Here is a 19,327-nt window from a genome sequence, read left to right as displayed (position 1 = left end):
AATTTGTCACTGTAAATGAGTTCTAACCACTGGTCTCTTGGAAATACTAGTGTCTGAAACATTCCCTTGGGAATACAAGCTTCCTCACACCTGAACCCCCTCCCCAAATAGATAAATGCATTTGCAAAGGTTTGAAAAGAGAATTTTGGTGAAAGAGGAATAAGTTGGAGATAAATAATGCCACTGGGAGGGAAGAGCTATGGATAAAACCCTAACCCAAAGTCCCTGCCTGGGTCATTACCAAGATTTTGAGGCTGCTGTTTCATTCTCATACTCTGGGCCCAAGCTGTGTTCCCAAATATTTTAAAAGTCAGCCATCTCATTTAGATGACATTAGTAGATTTGTAGCATTAGCATCAACTCTGCTATAATCTCATCAAAATTTGCCTATGTCTTATACAAAATGGGAGAACAAAGGTATTACTCCAGGGTCGATTATCCATGAGAATGCCTAGAATCTGCATTGCACCTTTATTCTAAAAGGGCTTCAGAGTCATTAGAGGAAGGCATCTACATCTAATATAGCCCCACAAGATAATAGCATAATTCCTCCTTTCTCCCATCTTTATGAATCTAAATATAAAAACTCCTCAGCAGAGTTTTCATGTATCTTGCTCAAGGTCAACCAGCCCATTCTTTCACTCCTTCAACAAACATTTGTGGAACATCTTTTGTGCCCCACTCCATAAATATAAGGATTACTAGAACTCTGTCCCTGACCTTAGAGGGAAACATATTTGTACAGAGATCATCACAGGGAGGCGATCATTGAGATGTGAACAAGGAGCTATTAGAGGAGAGAAGAGAAAACTCCTATTTATCTGGAGAGGGACAAAATCTAAAGTAGGACCTAAATGTTAAACAAAACAAAACAAAAAAATCCACCCTAGAACAGCAGTTCTCAGCCCTAGCAGCACATTCGTATCATAGATGCATCTGGGAAGTTTCAAAGCCAGTGCCCAGTCCCTCCACTGAGTCATTAACTCAGGATCTCTGGTATAAGGACCTGATATGGACTGAATGTTTGTGCCCTCCTAAAATTTCATATCTTAAAATCCTAACCCCCAATGTGATGGTATGAGGAGGTGGAGCTTTTGGGAGGTAATTAGGTCATGAATGTAGAACCCTCATGAATGGGATTAGTGCCCTTATAAGAACATGATGGAGAGTTTCCCTCTCTTTGCCTCCATATGAGGATACAACAGAAAGACAGCCATTTGTAAACCAGGAAATGGACTCTCACCAGACACCAGATCTCCTGGCACCTTGGTTATGGACTTCCAAGCCTCCATAACTGTGAGTAATAAATGATTGTTGTTTAAGCCACCTGGTCCATGACATTCTTGCTATAGCAGCTCAAAATGACTAAAACAGAACCTGAACATTTATCTTTTTTGAAACTTTCTCAAAAAGGGTCATTCTGTGGTGCAGAATCATTGGAGGACCACCATGTTAGACTAGGCTCAGGCCACCTCCCTCAGAGCCTGCAGCTTACTTAATAATGTAATGTTGCTTATCACACTATGTGTGTGCCTCATCCCACCTTCTAAATCCTTAGCCCCTTCAAGACAGGGGCTGGGGCTTTTAACTCTTTCACACCTTCATTCAATCCTCATGGGACCAAGTGTGCCATAGTAACTTGATAAATATGCAACAAACACATCCACTTCAATTAAGAATATAAAATGATGCTTGAACTTGTCCATGAATGTCTTATGTTCATAACTCAAGGCTGAGGCTGTGCCAACACAATAATGAAGTTTAACATGTAGGTTTAGTTCAGCTAGATCAGAAAGATGTATATGATTAAATCCAAAGACAATGATTGACTTGATGACAAGCCACCATCTGCTAATGAGTTTTTCCTCTGGAAAAGTGGAAAACAAAAATGTTGCCCAAGAGGGCACGCTGCCATTTATCAGAGGGCAAAGGATCTCAATTCCAGTGAAATGGAATTTTTTTAAAAAGCAAGTTGACAGCATCCAGCTCTCAGCTGGCAATCAACAAATTTAGAGGGAAATGAATTCAGGCTTTTGTTGGATTAACTGCTGGCCTTATAAAATGAAAGCCACCAGGAAGCTATGCCAAGTTTGGGGTCCACTAAATCAGTCAGAAGTTTCCCGTGCTAAAAGTCTCCCTGGCGGTGGTTGTCTGGGACCGCAGGACAAATGGAGGCTGCTGGCCGAAGCCTATCTGGTGAGATGCTGCTCAGTCAGGTGCCTACGCCAGCTCACTTCCTCTATGCCCAAGACAGAGTGGAACTTTTCTGACTGAACTAAATCCTCCAAGCCTCATTAAATCACACTTTAGTACCACATTGTTCGGCCATTGCAGATCCCAGCGTTGTATGTCAAACCTGTTCCCTCACCGTCTCGGATAATAAAATGTTTTATGGTTTTGCTGGATGATTGCTCCGCATCCCTTTTATTTTCAAAATGGCACATAATAAATACCCCTGTGGAGGAAAAGACTGATTTTATGGAAAACACTGCACTGGGTAGAGCCAAAAGCAATCAAGCTTGCCCAGAAAAGACAGCACAGCTGGTGGGATTTTGGAGTCATGTCACTTGCAAATGTTTCCTCATCCATTCATGAAAAGCACAACTAACAGGATGTGGCTCAATGCCCCCTCCCCCCTCAAAAAAAAAAAAAATAAGTGACCTGTGACACAGTCAGTCCAGCTGATATGGTCCCCTCATAAGGTGAGTCCCAACCAGGCTGCAATGACCAACCCTCAATTCAGCCAAAGACACCTGTAGGAAGACCCACAAGAAACACATAAGCTGTGCTAATGGGGAAGTGACAGGACATGGTCACCTCAGGAGGGTCAAGGAACTTGTCACTGTCCGCATATCTGTACCTTCCCTCTGATGGCCAATCCTTTGAATTCCATAACTGCCATTCTCTCAAAAAAGTCCAACTTTATAAAGGAGGAACCTGTTATCTCCAGTCGAGAACATACAGACTGCTGATTCAGTTCAGTCTGATATTTTGATATCCCAATTCAATTATTTTAATAATACATAGGCTTGGGTTTCAATCCAACCTAATTTATTCTATTTTAAAATATAAAACCTTGATGCCTTTTTGTAAAAATTAGCATTTGACTTTGGTTTTAAGTTCCCAAATTGGTGTGATATATAATGGGCCCTCTGTATCTGTGGGTTCTGCATCTGCAGATTTAACCAAACATAGATCAAAAGTATTATTTTAAATGTTACATTGCTGTAGTTAGGCCTATGATGGTTGCATCTGAACTAAATATAATTTTCTTGTCATTATTCCCTAAAAATTACAGTATAACAACTATTTACATAGAACTTACATTGTATTAGGTATTATGAGTAACCTAGAGATGTCTGAATATGCAGGAGTATATGCATAGGTTATATGCAAATACTATGCCACTTTATATGGTATATAAGGGATGTGAGCATCCCCTGTGCAGATAGAGCTGACTCCATTTTAAAACTCATCCACCTAAACCCTCCATGCCATCCCATCCCTAACCCCACCCCCCAGGGCTCTGGAATGTGTACAGAGACCCCATGTTCATGATGAACTGCCATTAATCCTTTCTCCACCATTAGTCCTTCCTCTGGGGCAAGGCACCCTCATTGTTATCTATCTTCTAACTCTCCCTGGCACCAGAGCCCCCAGTGTCTGGTCCCTTTGCTCCCCTCCATCACTCCCTTCTGAGTAAGTAGGTGCACTTCTTAGGGGATGTAAAACAGGTGGCCTGGGGCGAACAGTGCGGGATCACTTTATCCTGCTGCCGCTCAGGACTGTGTTTCTGTAACTAAGCTCCCTACTAAAACTCTTTAAACTGACAAGCTGGCCTTGTCTGCTTCAGTCTTTGGCCTCTGGGCTTCTTCAGGTTTGGGGGACCACTTTGCATATATGGCCTTTTCAGGAAACATGCGCAGATTTCCATATCTGCTTGGGTCCTGGAACCCATCCACAAATGGATACCGAGGGACAACTGTATTCTGCTTTGGCTTTGAATCTTTCTCTGAGAGTTTTGTTATAGTCACACATTATCTGGGACTTCAACATGCTTGTGAATTGTGTCCTCAATAACATGTGCACTGCCAGTAGATTCTGCATGTAATTTAGCCAAAAGTTAGCTTAGCATTGCCTTCCATATAAAGGCTGCAAATAGATATCTCTAGATCTGTTTATTAAACTCAGGTGTACTTAAATAATTTCTTTCTTGATTATTATTATGTAGAACTCTGAGACAACCTTTAAGACATGTAAGTTAGCCGAAGAACCATCTGTTTTGCTTCCTAGCATAAAATGCAAATGACGAACATCTTTGAAGGGTGAACAAATATACTGATTCATGGTCACTAATGGCCATCTTTAATCAATGACACCATCTTTTTAAGGAAACAAATGAGTTGAGTTTGTCTGTAAGTAGGAGATAGTAATCCATTCATGAGGTTATTGGTCTTCCAAGCCGGGACATTAGCCAGCAACTGGTAAAATGGACTTTCTTTGCCAAGGTTCTATCAGTCAAATGAAAGCAAGTATTCTCTTGTCAAAAGTCTCATCTTCAATATAAAAACCTTCTTTAAAGTAAAAGAGGTTTATCTCAATGAAACCAGGCAGAGGCAGTGCAGTGGAGGAGGGGTGGGGGCACAGCTGCCTGAGCTGCTGGCTTGGTCTAGAGAGCACTAGTACCAATCAACTAGGTTGTCCCAGGACAGTATCGCTGGCCCCGTGTGCTCTGGGTACATAGGACGATGTAAACTAACCAGCCATCATCAGTGAAGAGGTAGGCACACCTCTCCAGGAAGCTTTCAAGATTCGTTCAGAAAATTAAAAATAAACAGTCACATTTGCATAATTTTCCCAGACTCTGCTCCATTATAAGAAAGCAAGAGAAAAGCCTGGAGATCTCCAAAACAATGGAGGCCTTGCAAGCCTCCTTTCTGCTGTGTCCACCTCCCCACAGGTTGAGAGGGAGACAATGGCCCATGCTGTGACTCTAAGATGGGCTCCCCCAGACTTTTTTATGACACTCTCAAGCCATAAACATTTCTGAGTACACACTCCTGATAAGTTTATATTTATTCATTCATATATGAATTAAATGCAAATACAATCCTATATAATAAAGAGCTAATATGCAAATTGTCATCAGGCCCTCACGCCCTCGCGCCCTCGCCCCAGGACCGGGGAACCTGAAGCCAGGCCAGGGGACCTGAGGCCGCTCCCCCAACCCCAGCGCCAGGCTGGGGGACCTGAGGCTGCACCCCCTGCCTGGCAGGGATTGACGGGGGACCTGAGGCCAGGCTGGGAGACCTGAGGCTGTGCCCCCCTGCCCAGCGGGGCTGGACGGGGGACCTGAGGCTGGGCCAGGAGACCTGAGGCCACGTCCCCTGCCCCAGCGCCAGGCCAGGGGACCTGAGGCTGTGCCAGGGCACCGGAGGCCACGTCCCCTGCCCCAGCGCCAGGCCAGGGGACCTGAGGCTGTGCCAGGGCACCGGAGGCTGTGCCCTCCTACCCAGTGGGACTTCACGGGGGACCTGAGGCTGCACCCCCCACCCAGCACTGGGCCGGGGTCCTGAGGCTGTGCCCCCCACCCAGCACTGGGCAAGGGGACCTGAGGCTGTGTCCCCCCACCCCCACCTGGTGAGGCTTGACAGGGGTGGGGCTGGCCGGGTCTGGGTCTCACTCAATTTTGAGGTGTGTGCAGGTGGGCAGGGACTTGATTCTGGGTCCCAAAGCACGCCCCTGACTCTTACAGGAGGGAGATTTTCATATACATTTTACTAATTTTCTTTCATCTCTGACACTTCTATTATAGAGAAAGGGCAAGTAGCAATATTAAAATATTTCCTCTAATTAATTCCCTTTTAATGTGAATTGAATTTCATGCACCGGGCCACTAGTTATATGAATAAATATGTTGTGTATTTTTAAATTGATACATAATATAAACATTTTATTAAAATGAGATAAAACATAAATATGGGACTCTTGTTTCTGATGACAGACAGACTAGCCATCTGGATCAATCCTTTCTAATGAAATTAACTAAAGTTGCTAGATACATATTTTCTTAAATCTTTGTGAATGTGAGGATGAACTGGCAAAAAGTGATAAAATTTCAGAGGCCAAAAACTAACTGAAAGATGGAATGCAAGAAAGTAAATAGAGCATGGAAGCAGTGTTCACCTGAGGGCATTTGCTTAATCTGGTGAATTTAAGCTTCAGCTTTCATGACCTTGTGAATTGAAGGACACAGAAGATAAGGAGTAAGGCCTCTCCAAAAGTGAAGAGTCTAATGTAAGACCCCATTAGTAAAGATGGTACCCCAAAGGGCTTCACACTCCACACAGGAATAACCTAGAAATAAGGTCTCACCCCTCTACTTGGAGACAACAGAGGAATTTGCCTGCTCTTAAACCTTGACACAAGGTAGAAAAGAAAAGTCCCTTGAGAATTTCTAACCAGCAGTTAACCTTCACATTGCTTTTTAGTCCAAGTTCATTAAACCTCAAGCCAAGACTTTAGTTTAAAGTGGTCCTAGGTAGGTAATGTCTCAGGTATCTGGTAAAAACAAACCAAGGATTCTCTGGAATAACCCATCCTCAACTCAGGCCTTAAAGAATTTCAATTGACAAAATTCTAAGAAATAGAATATCATAGAGAAAAAAAATCACAAAATGCACTCTGAGCAGATGCCTACAGAAACAATTATTGACAGAATCAGTCTTGAAAAACCTTGAAATATTTGAATAATATTTATATATTAGAGGCCCAGTGCATGAATTCGTGCATGGGTGGGGTCCAGCCAGCCTGGCCAAGGGGAGGGGACATGGGCGGTTGGCCGGCCTGCCTGCTGATTGAACTCCTGGTCAAGGGGACAATTTGCATATTAGCCTTTTATTATATAGGATATATACTGAGTGGCCAGATTATTATGCATTCAGAGATCATAATAATCTGGCCACTCAGTGTATATGTGTGTGTGTACATATATATTAAAGCAATATCTATATTAAAGCAATAAAAGGAAGATTTTGAATATTTGAATAATTAAATACATACTATCCTATATAATAAAAGGATAGTATGCAAATTGCCCCTAACAGCAGAATGACTGGTTGCTGTGATGCACACTGACCACAGGGGGCAGATGCTCAACACAGAGCTGCCCCCTGGTGGTCAATGCGCTCCACAGGAGGAGCTCCATTCAGCCACAAGCCAGGCTGAGGGTTGCAAGCGCAGTGGTGGTGGTGGGAGCTTCTCTTGCCTCCTCTGCAGTGCTAAGGATGTCCAACTGCGGCCACCAGTCAGACATCCCCCAAGGGCTCTGGTCTGCCGTAGAGATGTCTGACTGCCAGCTTAGGCCCTATCCCCTGGGAAACAGGCTTAAGCTGGCAAGTGGACATCCCCTGAGGGGTCCCAGACTGCAAGAGGGTGCAGGCCAGGCTGAGGGACCACCCCCCCCCAAGTGCATGAATTTTCGTGTACTGGGCCTCTAGTATATGTATGTATGTGTGTGTGTGTGTGTGTGTGTGTGTGTGTATATATATATGTGTGTGTGTGTATATATATATGTATATATATGTGTGTGTGTGTGTGTGTGTATATATATATATATATATATATATATATATATATATATAAATTATGTGTAGCCCAGCTGGTGTGACTCATTGGTTGAGCATCAACCACTTCGATTCCTGGTCAGGGCACATGCCTGGGTTGCAGGCTCAATCCCCAGAAGGGGGCATACAGGAGGCAGTCAATCAATGTTTCCCTCTCATCAGTGTTTCTATTTCTTTATCCCTCTTCCTTCCTCTATCTCTAAAAAATCAATACAAAACATAAAAAATAAAATATGTGTAAATGACAGGAAACTAAGTGACCAAAATTATTTGGAAAATTTAAATGGAGAAGTGAAAATTTTATTTGATATTAAAACTTGGTGGACAGCTTCAACAGCAGTTAGATGCAAATTGACCGCACCTCCGCTATGCCCATGATTGGGCCTGCCAGAGGCTGGGGGCGGGACTCCGGGTGGCCCATCCGGCCATTGGGAAGACCAAGATGGCTGCGCAATCCTGTAAGTTCCGGGGGGCTGCAGGGTGATCGCCACCCGGGGGGCGTGTTCGGGCCGAGCCCGGCGCTCCCCAGGTGTCCGCATGGCGATCGCCACCCGGGGGGGCGTGTGCGGGCAGAGCCCGGAGCTCCCTGGGTGTCCGCATGGCGATCGCCACCCGGGGGGGCGTGTCCAGGCCGAGCCCGGAGCTCCCTGGGAGTCCGCATGGCGATCGCCACCTGGGGGGGCGTGTCCGGGCCAGCCCGGCGCTCCGCGGGTGTCCCGGGGGCAATCGCCACCCGGGGGGGCGTGTCCGGGCCGAGCCCGGCGCTCCCCGGGTGTCCGCATGGCGATCGCCACCCGGGGGGGCGTGTCCGGGCCAAGCCCGGTGCTCCCCGGGTGTCCCGGGGGCGATCACCACCCGGGGGGGCGTGTCCGGGCCGAGCCCGGTGCTCCGCAGGTGTCCCGGGGGCGATCGCCACGGGGGGGCGTGTCCGGGCCAAGCCCAGCGCTCCCTGGGTGTCCGCATGGCCATCGCCACCCGGAGGGGCGTGTCCGGGCCAAGCCCGGGGCTCCCTGGGTCTCCACATGGCGATCGCCACCCGGGGGGGCGTGTCAGGGCCGAGCCCGGCGCTCCCTGGGTGTCCGCATGGCGATCGCCACCCAGGGGGGGCGTGTCCGGGCCGAGCCCGGTGCTCTGCGGGTGTCCCGGGGGCGATCGCCACCCGGGGGGGCGTGTCCGGGCCGAGCCCGGCGCTCCCCGGGTGTCCGCAGGGCGATCGCCACCCGGGGGGGCGTGTCCGGGCCGAGCCCGGTGCTCCGCGGGTGTCCCGGGGGCGATCGCCACCCGGGGGGGCGTATCCGGGCCGAGCCCGGCGCTCCGCAGGGGTCCCGGGGGCGATCGCCACCCGGGGGGGCGTGTCCGGGCCGAGCCCGGCGCTCCCTGGGTGTCCGCATGGCGATCGCCACCCGGGGGGGCGTGTCCGGGCCGAGCCCGGCACTCCCTGGGTGTCCGCATGGCGATCGCCACCCCGGGGGGTGTGTCCGGGCAGAGCCCGGCGCTCCCTGGGTGTCCGCATGGCGATCGCCACCCGGGGGGGCGTGTTTGGGCCGAGCCCGGCGCTCCGCGGGTGTCCGCGTTGACAAAAGCTTTCCACATCTCTGTTTATTCTTTTGAATCCATAAAACGACCTTAAAAAAAGCATCTGGGCCACCTAAGAAAGAATGCACTTTCTGGCCAGAGCACGCAGGATTCTTTTGCCCAACAGGTTAAAGGGAGCAGAGCTGGCACAGTGGGAATGGCCCTGGTGCCCTATGAGGAGACCGGGGGAATGGGGTTGCCAAAATTCCATAAGCCTCTTGCCACCTTCTCCTTTGCAAACCACACCATCCAGATCCACCAGGACTGGAGGCAACTGGGAATCACAGCCGTGATTTGGGACATGGTAAGCAAATCTTGAGGGGCCTCTGAAAACATCTGCAACTGATTATAAGACTGGTCTTTATTTAAAAAGAAATAAAAGAACAGCTTTGTTGAGATATAACCCATATACTGTACATGTCACCTAAAGTGTACAATGAACTGGTTTTTTAAAGTAAATTCAGAGTGGTACAACCATCACCATGCCCAATTTTTAAATATCTTCATGACCCATCCCCTCCAAAAAAAACTTCTACCCATTGGAATCACTTTCCTGATCATCTTCCCCAAAATAGATTGCACTTTAAAGGTGGGTAAAGGAAAGTTGAGGGAAGTTAAAACACTGCACAAAGGATATTGTAAGATGACAAAGCCCAAAGTGAAGATCATGTGTTTTCTTTAAAATATATATATATTTTTAAAATTTCAGAAAGGGAGAGGGAGAGAGAGATAGAAACATCAATGATAAGAATCACTGATCAGCCGAAACTGGTTTGGCTCAGTGGATAAAGCGTCGGTCTGTGGACTGGAAGGTCCCAGGTTTGATTCCGGTTAAGGGCATGTACATTGGTTGAGGGCACATACCCCGGTGGGGGGTGTGCAGGAAGCAGCTGGTCGATGTTTCTCTCTCATCGATGTTTCTAGGTCTCTATCCCTCTCCCTTCCTCTCTGTGAAAAATCAATAAAATATATTTAAAAAAAAAAAAAAAAGAATCACTGATCAGCTGCCGCCCACAGGCCCCTTACTGGGGATTGAGCCCGAAACCCAGGCATGTGTGCCCCTGATCAGAATCAAACCTGGACTCTTCAGTCCACAGGCCGATGCTCTCTCCATTAAGCCAAACTGACCAGGGCCATGTGTTTTCTTCAAGTTCTGCGTGGTTGTAATGGTCCCCAAATGTATACTAATAAAAGGGTAATATGCTAATTAGAGTGGTTGTCTTCTGGACATCTTTCCAGACAAAGCCGCAGTGGCTACAAAGGCCAAGGCTCAGGCAGCCATAACCAGCTGCAGTGGCAGCAGCATTGGGGTTATGGGGGTGGTGCCTCCAGAGGGAGGCCAGACGGGGGGCCAAGGCACAGGCAGTTTGGGGTGATCAGGCTGATAGGGGAGGGCAAGGTAGGGGCAATCAGGCTGGCAGGAGATCAAGGTAGGGGCGAGCAGGCAGGCAGGCAGTGGGGTTAGGGACAATCAGGCAGGCAGGCAGGTGAGTGGTTAGGAGCCAGCGGTTCCAGATTGTGAGAGGATGTCCGACTGCTGGAAGTTGGACATCCCCTGAGGGGTCCCAGATTGAAGAGGGTGCAGATTGGGCTGAGGGACCCCCTCCTGTGCACGAATTTCGTGCACCGGGCCCCTAGTCCTATATAATAAAGAGGTAATATGCAAATTGACCCTCACACAAGATGGCCACCACAAGAGGCCAGCAGGGGAGGGCAACTGGGGGCAACCAGGCCTGCAGGGGGCAGTTGGGGGAAACCAGGCCTGCAGGGGAGGGCAGTTGGGGGAGACCAGGCCTGCAGGGGAGGGTAGTTGGAGGTGACCGGGCCAGCAGGGGAGGGCAGTTGGGGGTGATCGGGCTGGCAGGGGAGTGGATAGGGGGTGATCAGGATGGCAGGCAGGTGAGCGGTAAAAAGCCAGCAGTCCCAGATTGTGAAAGGGATGTCCGGCAGTTGGACATCCCCCAAGGGGTCCCAGATTGGAAAGAGTGCAGGCTGGGCTGAGGGGACACCCTCGTGCACGAATTTTGTGCACTGGGCCTCTAGCCATAATAATAAAAGCCAGCATGAATTTCATGACCAGGCCTCTAGTAACATAATAATTAGGAAATCTTTAAAAATTATTTGAATTTCAGCCCAGAGAGACAAAATGTTGAAAAATGCATGAGACATTAAAAGCCAGAGAAGATAGAATGTAGGGGTCTTCCATATGTTCAATCAGAGTTTCAGAAGAAAGAGAAAGTGACTGAGGAGGAGAAAATAATCAAGACAAAATAGCTAAAAACTAGGGGCCCAGTGTGCAAAATAGCACAAGGAGGCGCCCCACTGGGCACCAGGCCAAGAGGTGCTCCATGCACCTCCTGGTGACCGGTCGCTTGGTCGTTTTGGTCGTGACCCCTCTTGGCCTTTTATTATTATGGCTAGAGGCCCAGTGCACAAAATTCGTGCACGAGGGTGTCCCCTCAGCCCAGCCTGCACCCTCTCCAATCTGGGACCCCTCGGGGGATGTCCGACTGCCGGTTTAGGCCCTATCCCAGGGATCAGGCCTAAACCAGCAGTCGGACATCCCTCTCACAATCCAGAATCACTGGCTCCTAACTGCTCACCTGCCTACGGCCTAATTGCCCCTAACTTCCCCCCCCCCCCTGCTGGCCTGGTTGCCCCCAATTTCCCCCCTGCCAGCCAGGTCACCCCCAACTGCCCCTCCTGCCAGACTAGTCACCCCTAACTGCCCCCCCTGCCAGCCTGGTCATCCCTTACTGCCCCCCTGCTGGCCTGGTCACCCCCAACTGTCACCTCTACCAGCCTGGTTGCCCCCTACTGACCCCTGCCAGCCTGGTCACCCCTAACTGCTCCCCCACTGGCCTGGTTGCCCCACACAGACTGCTGTTCAGTCATTTGGTTGTCCCTCACTAACCCTCCTGCCGGCCTGGTCACCCCACACAGCCTGCTGTTCGGTCATCCATTCGATTGTTTAGGTTGTGACAGCCCCTGGCTTTTTATATATTAGGATATCCCAGAGTTGTTAAAAAAAAAAAATCAGCCTGAAATTCAGGATATTTAAGGAATCTCAAGCATCAGGATAATTTTTTTTAATCACACCTAGATACATTATAGTGAACTTGCAGAATACCAAAAAAATAGAGATGAGAGGATAGATATGCTGCCTACAAAGGAACAAGTATTAGACATATAAGCTGACTTCTCAACAGAAGACGAGAAGATATCACAATGCACTAAAGGGAAATAAAAAGAAACCTAAAATTGTATATCCAGAAAAAATATTTATCAAGATAAAGGTGAAATCAGAAGAAAAAAAAGAGTTCCACAGCAGACTCTCATTAAAATAAACCCTAAAGGTACTTCAGTCAGAAAAAAAATATTAAACTACCTTGCTGAATGGTGAAACAAAAAGATAGTGCCTAGGTTTTGGGTATCTTGAAACAATTTAATCTTTGATCACTTACTTGGTTTGTTTTTCTTTTTTCCGAAAGTATTGTGAATGAAAAATGATAAAGAAAGGGGGAATTAAGGTATAATTTATGTACAATAAAATTCACATATTTTTAATGTCCAGTGTAATGAACTTTGACAATTGTATATAAGCAGATGTATACACACAAACAAGATATAAAATATCTCCCTCAATTCAAAAAGTTCCTTCATGTGCCTTCTCAATCAGTTCCCCTCCTTCCAGAAGTAACCCCATTCTGATTTCTATAATCCTAAAGTATTGCTTGTTCCTGAACTTCAAATAAATGGAATTATATAAATTATTCTTTTATGTTTAGTTTCTTTTGCTCAACATAATGTTTTTGAAATTCATCCATGTTGTGTATTGCTGAGTAGTATCACATACTTGAATATAAAAACAACTTGTTTATCTATTTTCCTATTGGTGAACATCTGGGTTATTTCCAGTTTGGGATTAATATTATAAGTAAGGCTGCTATAAACATCCTACCTAATAATAGACAAATATGCAAATTGACCATACCTCTGCTACACCCAAGCCACGCCCACCAGCCAATCAGGGCGAGTATGCAAATAAACCAAACCAAGTTGGCTACAGCCACCGAGAGCAAGGTTTCCCAGGCAACAGAGGGAAACAAGCTTTCCGCCTGCCCTTGACAGGCCTAAGCCTCCACTCAAGCTACAAAGTTTCAATTATAGAAGGTAAACAAATTCAAACATATTTGCGGCAGCCACGGAGCTGGAGAGACCAGGCCAGGGTTGCCCGTGGTAATGGAGAAAGCAAAGCTTTCCGCACACCCTGGCCGGGCTCAGGCCTCTGCTTAAGGCTACAAAGTTTCAATTATAGAAGGTGAATTAACTCAAACAAAAATGGCTGCCGGTGGAGCATGCAGGAGGCTTGGCTCCGCTCCAGGCTACAAAGTTTCAATTGTAGAAGGTAAATAAATTCCAGATACCAGTGCCTCCGCTTGGGTCACCAGGGGGCATGGCCAGCCTGCAAACCACCACAGGCCCCTCGCTCAGGCCACCCCATGCCCCAAGGGAACACCCACCCTGATCCAGGACGCCCTTCAGGGAAAACCAGCTCGCCCCCACTCCTGCACCAGGCCTCTATCCTATCTAATAAAAGAGTAATATGCAGACCTATCTAATAAAAGAGTAATATGCAGATTGACCACCACTCCAACACACAATATGTCTGCCCCCATGTGGACACAAGATGGCCACCACAAGATGGCCAGCAGGGGAGGGCAATTGGGAGGCACCTGGCCTGCAAGGGAGGGAAGTTGGAGGTGATCAACCCTGCAGGAGATGGCAGTTAGGGGTGACCGGGCCAGCAGAGGAGGGAAGTTGGGGGCAAACAGTCTGGCAGGGGAGCAATTAGGCATCAATCAGGCTGGCAGCAGAGTGGTTAGGGGGTAATCAGGCTGGCAGGCAGAAGCGGTTAGGGGCAATCAGGAAGGCAGGCAGGCAAGCAGTTGGGAGCCAGCAGTCTTGGATTGTGAGAGGGATAACCAACTGCCCATTTAGGCCCGATCCCACTGGGATTGGGCCTAAATGGGCAGTCGGACATCCCTCGAGGAGTCCCAGATTGGAGAGGGTACAGGCTGGGCTGAGGGACACCACCCCCCTCCGTGCACAAATTTCGTGCACCGGGCCTCTAGTTCTTATATAAGACCTGGTGCACAAAATTCATGCACGGGGGTAGTGGGGTCCCTCAGCCCAGCCTGCACCCCCTCCAATCCAAGACCCCTTGGGGGATGTCCGACTGCCAGTTTAGGCTCGATCCCAGCAGTTGGACATCCCTCTCACAATCCTGGATCACTGGCTCCTGCCTGCCTGGTCACCCCTAACTGCCCCCCCAATGCCAGCCTGATCACCCCTCACTGCCTCTGCATGCCATCCTGATCACCCCTAACTGCCCCTCCTGCCAGCTTGGTTACCCCTTATTGCCCCCCCCCCCCCGGCCCCGCTGACCTGATCACCCCTCACTGCCTCTGCATACCCCCAACTGCCCCCCCTGCTGGCCTGGTCACCCCCAACCTCCCCCCTGCCGGCCTGGTTGCCCCATGCAGCCTGCTATTCAGTCATTTGGTCATCCCTCACTAACCACCCTGCTGGCCTGGTTGCCCCATGCAGCCTGCTATTCAGTCATTTGGTCGTCCCTCACTAACCCCCTGCCAGCCTGGTCATAGGCAGCCATCTTGTGAGGGCATGAGGGTCAATTTGCATATTACCTCTTTATTATATAGGATTTTTGAGACATACATTTTCTCTTGGGTAAATACATAGAAATGGAACTCCTTGGGTCATATGGTAAGTTTGTGAATATATAACTGCCAAACAATTTTCCAAAGTAATTAAGCCATTACACTCCTATCAGCAATGAATGAGAATTTCAGATGCTCCAACACTTGATACTGTTAGTTTTTTCTTATTATTATTTTAGCAATTCTAGCAGGTGGTTTTCATTTTCATTTCTCTGTTGACTAATGTTATAAAGAACACTTTCATGTGCTTATGAGCAATTAATATATCTTCTTTAAGAATGCATGTTCAGTGCTCACTTTGGCAGCACATATACTAAAATTGGAACAATACAGAGAAGATTAGCATGGCCCCTGCCCAAGGATGGCATGCAAATTTGTGAAGTGTTCCATATTTTAAAAAAATAATGCATGTTCAAGTATTTTGTTCACTTTATTGGGATGTTTCTCTTTTTATTGCTGATTGGAAATAATTCTCTCTATGTTCTAAAATAGGAGTATTTGTCATATATAGGAAGTCTGATGAATATAATTTTTTAATTGTGATAAAGTCAAGAAATCATTGCCTACACCAAGTATCACAAAGATACTTTCCTGTTTTCTTCTAGAAGCTTTATGATTCTTTTTTGTAAATATGTTTTTACTGATTTGGGAGAGAGAGGGAGAGAGAGAGAGAGAGAGAGAGAGAGAGAGAGAGAGAGAGAGAGACATTGATATGAGGGAGAAACATCAATTGGCTGTCTCCTGTATATCCCCTGCTAGGGATCAAGCCTGCAACCCAGGCATGTGCCCTGGTCAGGAATCGAACAAGCAACTTTTCAGTGCTCAGAAAGATGCCCAACCAACTGAGCCACACCAGCCAGGGCATTTTATGGTTCTTTTCTATATTTTAAGTATCTGACCTATCACAAATTGAATGATGTGAGAAAGGATGTAACGTGTGTGTTTTTTTCCCATATTAATATCCAGTCATTCAAATGCCATTACTCGAAAACACTTTCATTTCCTCCACTGAGCTGCATCAATGCATTTCTCAAAATTCAATTACACATATACATGTGGGTTTATTTCTGAATATCATCCTATCTCATGATCTATTTGTATATCCTTATACCAATATGATACTATCCTTACATTAATATTAAACTGTCTTGATTATTGTAGTTTTATAATGTCTTAAAATCATATGTGTAAATCCTCCAACTTGTTTTTCTTTTTCAAGATTGTTTTGGTCCTTGTAGATCTTTTGCATTTCCATAAACATTATTGATTCATCTTGGCAATTTCTTCAAAAACATCTGCTGGGATTTGGATTGAGATTTTATTGAATTAACTAGAGGCCCGGTGCACAAAATTTGTGCACTTGGGGGGCGGGGAGTGGAAGGGTCCCTCAGCCCAGCCTGTGCCCTCTCACAGTCCAGGACCCCTGGGGGGATGTCCGTCTCGCAATCTGGGATCCCTCGCTCCTTACTGCCCACCTGCTTGCTCCTTACCACTTGGCTCGTTGCTCCTTAATGCTGCCAAGGATGCAGGAGAGGCTTCCGCCACCACGGCTGCACTCGCTAGCTGTGAGGCTTCTGGCTGAGTGGCTGCTCCCCCTGTGGGAGCACACTGACTACCAGGGGGCAGCTCCTGCATTGAGCATCTGCCCCTGGTGGTCAGTGTGCATCATAGCAACCAGTTGTTCCTGTCATTTCGCCTTAACGGTTGCATAGGCTTTTATTATATAGATAGGTCAATATGGGGAGAATGGATATCTTAATATTAGTTATCCAATCCATTAACATTCTACCTGGACTTTTAAAAAGCTATTTATATTCATTTAAGGTTTTTCCAGTTAAAACTAACTCTAACTACTACATTAATAAGGGAATATAGGTAAAGTGTCTAATTTCCTGATTATAAAGGAGGAAAATGAAATATATATATAAAATTACTCAATCCAAATAGAGAAAAAAATGAAAGAAGGAAGGAAAGAAAGAAGGAAAAGTATAGAGAAAAATAATCATCATTGAGAGACTAAAAGAATATTGTGGGAATAAATCAAAATAATAGCCATTATAATTAATATAAATGGGTGGCCAGATGGCAAACTAAAATGTGCTGCTGGCTCCTGCCACAAAAAACAATCACAGAGAAACTATAGAAGCAAGTGTGGAGAGTGAGTTTCAAAAACTAACAACAACAACAAAAAAGAGAGAAAATTCTGGGGGGGGAAATGGAAGTATGACCTAAATTGGTCTCAGACATTAGATAGGAAAGTAAATGGTCGTAGCCTGGGGCTGGGATCAGCCAGAGATAGAAGTAAAGTATAGATTTGTGGAAAGATTTAAGTTTTACTCTTGACTTCTCCCCGCAACCTCTTGAGATACACTTTGCTTGACTCTTCACTGTAAAAATCAGTGGAAACAGCTCACACAAATTAATTTCCCCAAGGGGTAAAATCAGGGAGGTGCGTGTACCCTGCTAATGTCAGTATTTGAGGAATAAAGGGGCTAACTGGCCATCTACCCTCAAGTTTTAACTCTTCCACAACTTCCTTCCAAAGCCCTTGAGCTGAGGGATAACAACCTGTGAGGGCTGCCCTAACCCTCTTCCCCATGTAGCTTTCCCCTAAGGATTTAAAGGTGAAACAGTGACTCAAGGTGTTGCCTGGTAAAATGTCAGCAAACCAGAGTGGCCTGTAAAGCTCCAACTTTCCTCACAGGCTGGCCCCTCTCCTCTTTTTAAATTCAAACAGAACTGACAGATTGGAGCTTGGCCCCCTTTTAATATGCACTTCTGGGCCCTCAAAGAGTACAACTACCTCAAAAGAAATCCAACAAACTGGACTATATATATATATATGATCTGAAGCAGAATTATTACATCTAATTTAAAAGAACTCAATGAATATATTAAGGATATCCTGCCATGGATTCCTATAGGGTTCCTACACAATGGACCTTCAGGGCATTATGCTAAGTTAAATAAGTCAGCAGATAAAAACAAATACTGGGAGGAGTATGGGAAGATGGCTGCTGATGGGAAGGCAGGATTCAAGATAGTGTGTGAGTGAGAGAACAAAAGGAGAGAGTGTGGACATGCGGGGAGTGTCTATTTGTGAGTGAGGGACAGCTACATTCCAAGGGACTGTTGGGGACTGCCGGACCGGGCTCCCCTGACTGGGCAGCCCGTACTGCTGCTGAAATCCCTCCCGAGTGGCCGGCTCTGCTGCAGAGACCGCGCCATCTTGAAGGAAAGAGTGGCTATGATCAGAAGGCTAGCCTTACCTTCAACTGGGAAGAACTCGGATACCTCCCGTGACCCTACAACCACAACACCCAGGGACCAGCTGCGAACCCACGAACACCGGGTCTCAAGCAACTCAAATACGTGGACATGGACAAGCCCTGCACCTTCTCATGGAAAGGTTAAATATTGCTTAGAGAAAGGTGAGTTCTGCGATCCAGGCTGGAGGGAGAAATGCGTGCAGTGGGATCTAGAGTTTCAAAGGAAGTCTGCATCCCACAAAAATCTGTGGCCTTTGGGGTCAGCATAACCCGTGAATGTGGAAGGGGGTTCACAGGGCTGCTGGAAGAAGGGAACTCTAGAAATCAACCCATAGCTTGGCTGGGCACAGAAAGGCAGCCGGAAGTTCTACCAGTATACCGGCTGCGCAGTGCCAAGGGAAAAAGACGTGGGCAGAGACGTGCGCAGTATTGGGGGAAAAAGTCACAAGTTCGCTTGCTTACTCTGGCTTTTCTTTCTCTTTAAATCCTTGCTTTTGATTACTAAGCCCAGTACACAGGATCTCCCAATAAAAAACACTCTCAGAGACTGCAGGGGAAAGTTGTTTTTGTAGAACCTGGGGGTCAGAATGGGGAGAAACGATCAGAAAACCAGCCCTGGGGCAGTCTATTCCCCCAACCCAGTATTAAGTGCGGCAGGGAAAACAAAAACTAAATACTGGGTAGAGAGGACTTGTAGCCCCAGATGGCAATACAGAAACATTGCCACCCAGGGGTTGAATCACAAATTGACAGGGATCAGGCCTAAACTGGCAGTCAGACATCCCTCTCCCAATCCAGGACCACTGGCTCCTAACCACTCACCTGCCTGTCTGCCTAATGCCCCTAACTGCCCTTTTCTGCCAGCCTGGTCACCCCCAACTTCCCTCCCCTGCTGGCCTGGTCACCCCCAAAGGTCCTCCCCTGCTGGCTTGGTCGCCCCGAACAGCCCTCCCCTGTGGGCCAGTTCGCCCCCAATTGCCCTCCCCTGCCAGCCTTATCTTGCCCCCAACTGTCTTCCCCTGCCAGACTGATCTCACCCCTAACTGCTCTCCCCTGCTGGCCTGATTGCCCCTAACTGCCTCTGCCTCAGCTCCCACTACCATAGCTTTGTCTGGAA

At 47.2% G+C, this 19,327-nt stretch overlaps 1 non-coding gene across 1 annotated transcript; it reads left to right on the top strand.

Annotated features, from left to right (window-relative positions):
• The first annotated feature begins 15,230 nt into the window (after positions 1-15,230).
• On the top strand, positions 15,231-15,337 carry LOC114232992 (U6 spliceosomal RNA). Its single transcript, XR_003619104.1, has one exon. It is a non-coding gene; the product is annotated as a U6 spliceosomal RNA (small nuclear RNA).
• The last annotated feature ends 3,990 nt before the right edge of the window (positions 15,338-19,327 follow it).

The sequence above is a fragment of the Eptesicus fuscus genome, chromosome 8 (assembly GCF_027574615.1).
Source record: "Eptesicus fuscus isolate TK198812 chromosome 8, DD_ASM_mEF_20220401, whole genome shotgun sequence".
NCBI lineage: Eukaryota > Metazoa > Chordata > Mammalia > Chiroptera > Vespertilionidae > Eptesicus > Eptesicus fuscus.
This window is presented reverse-complemented; position numbering and strand designations above follow the sequence as displayed.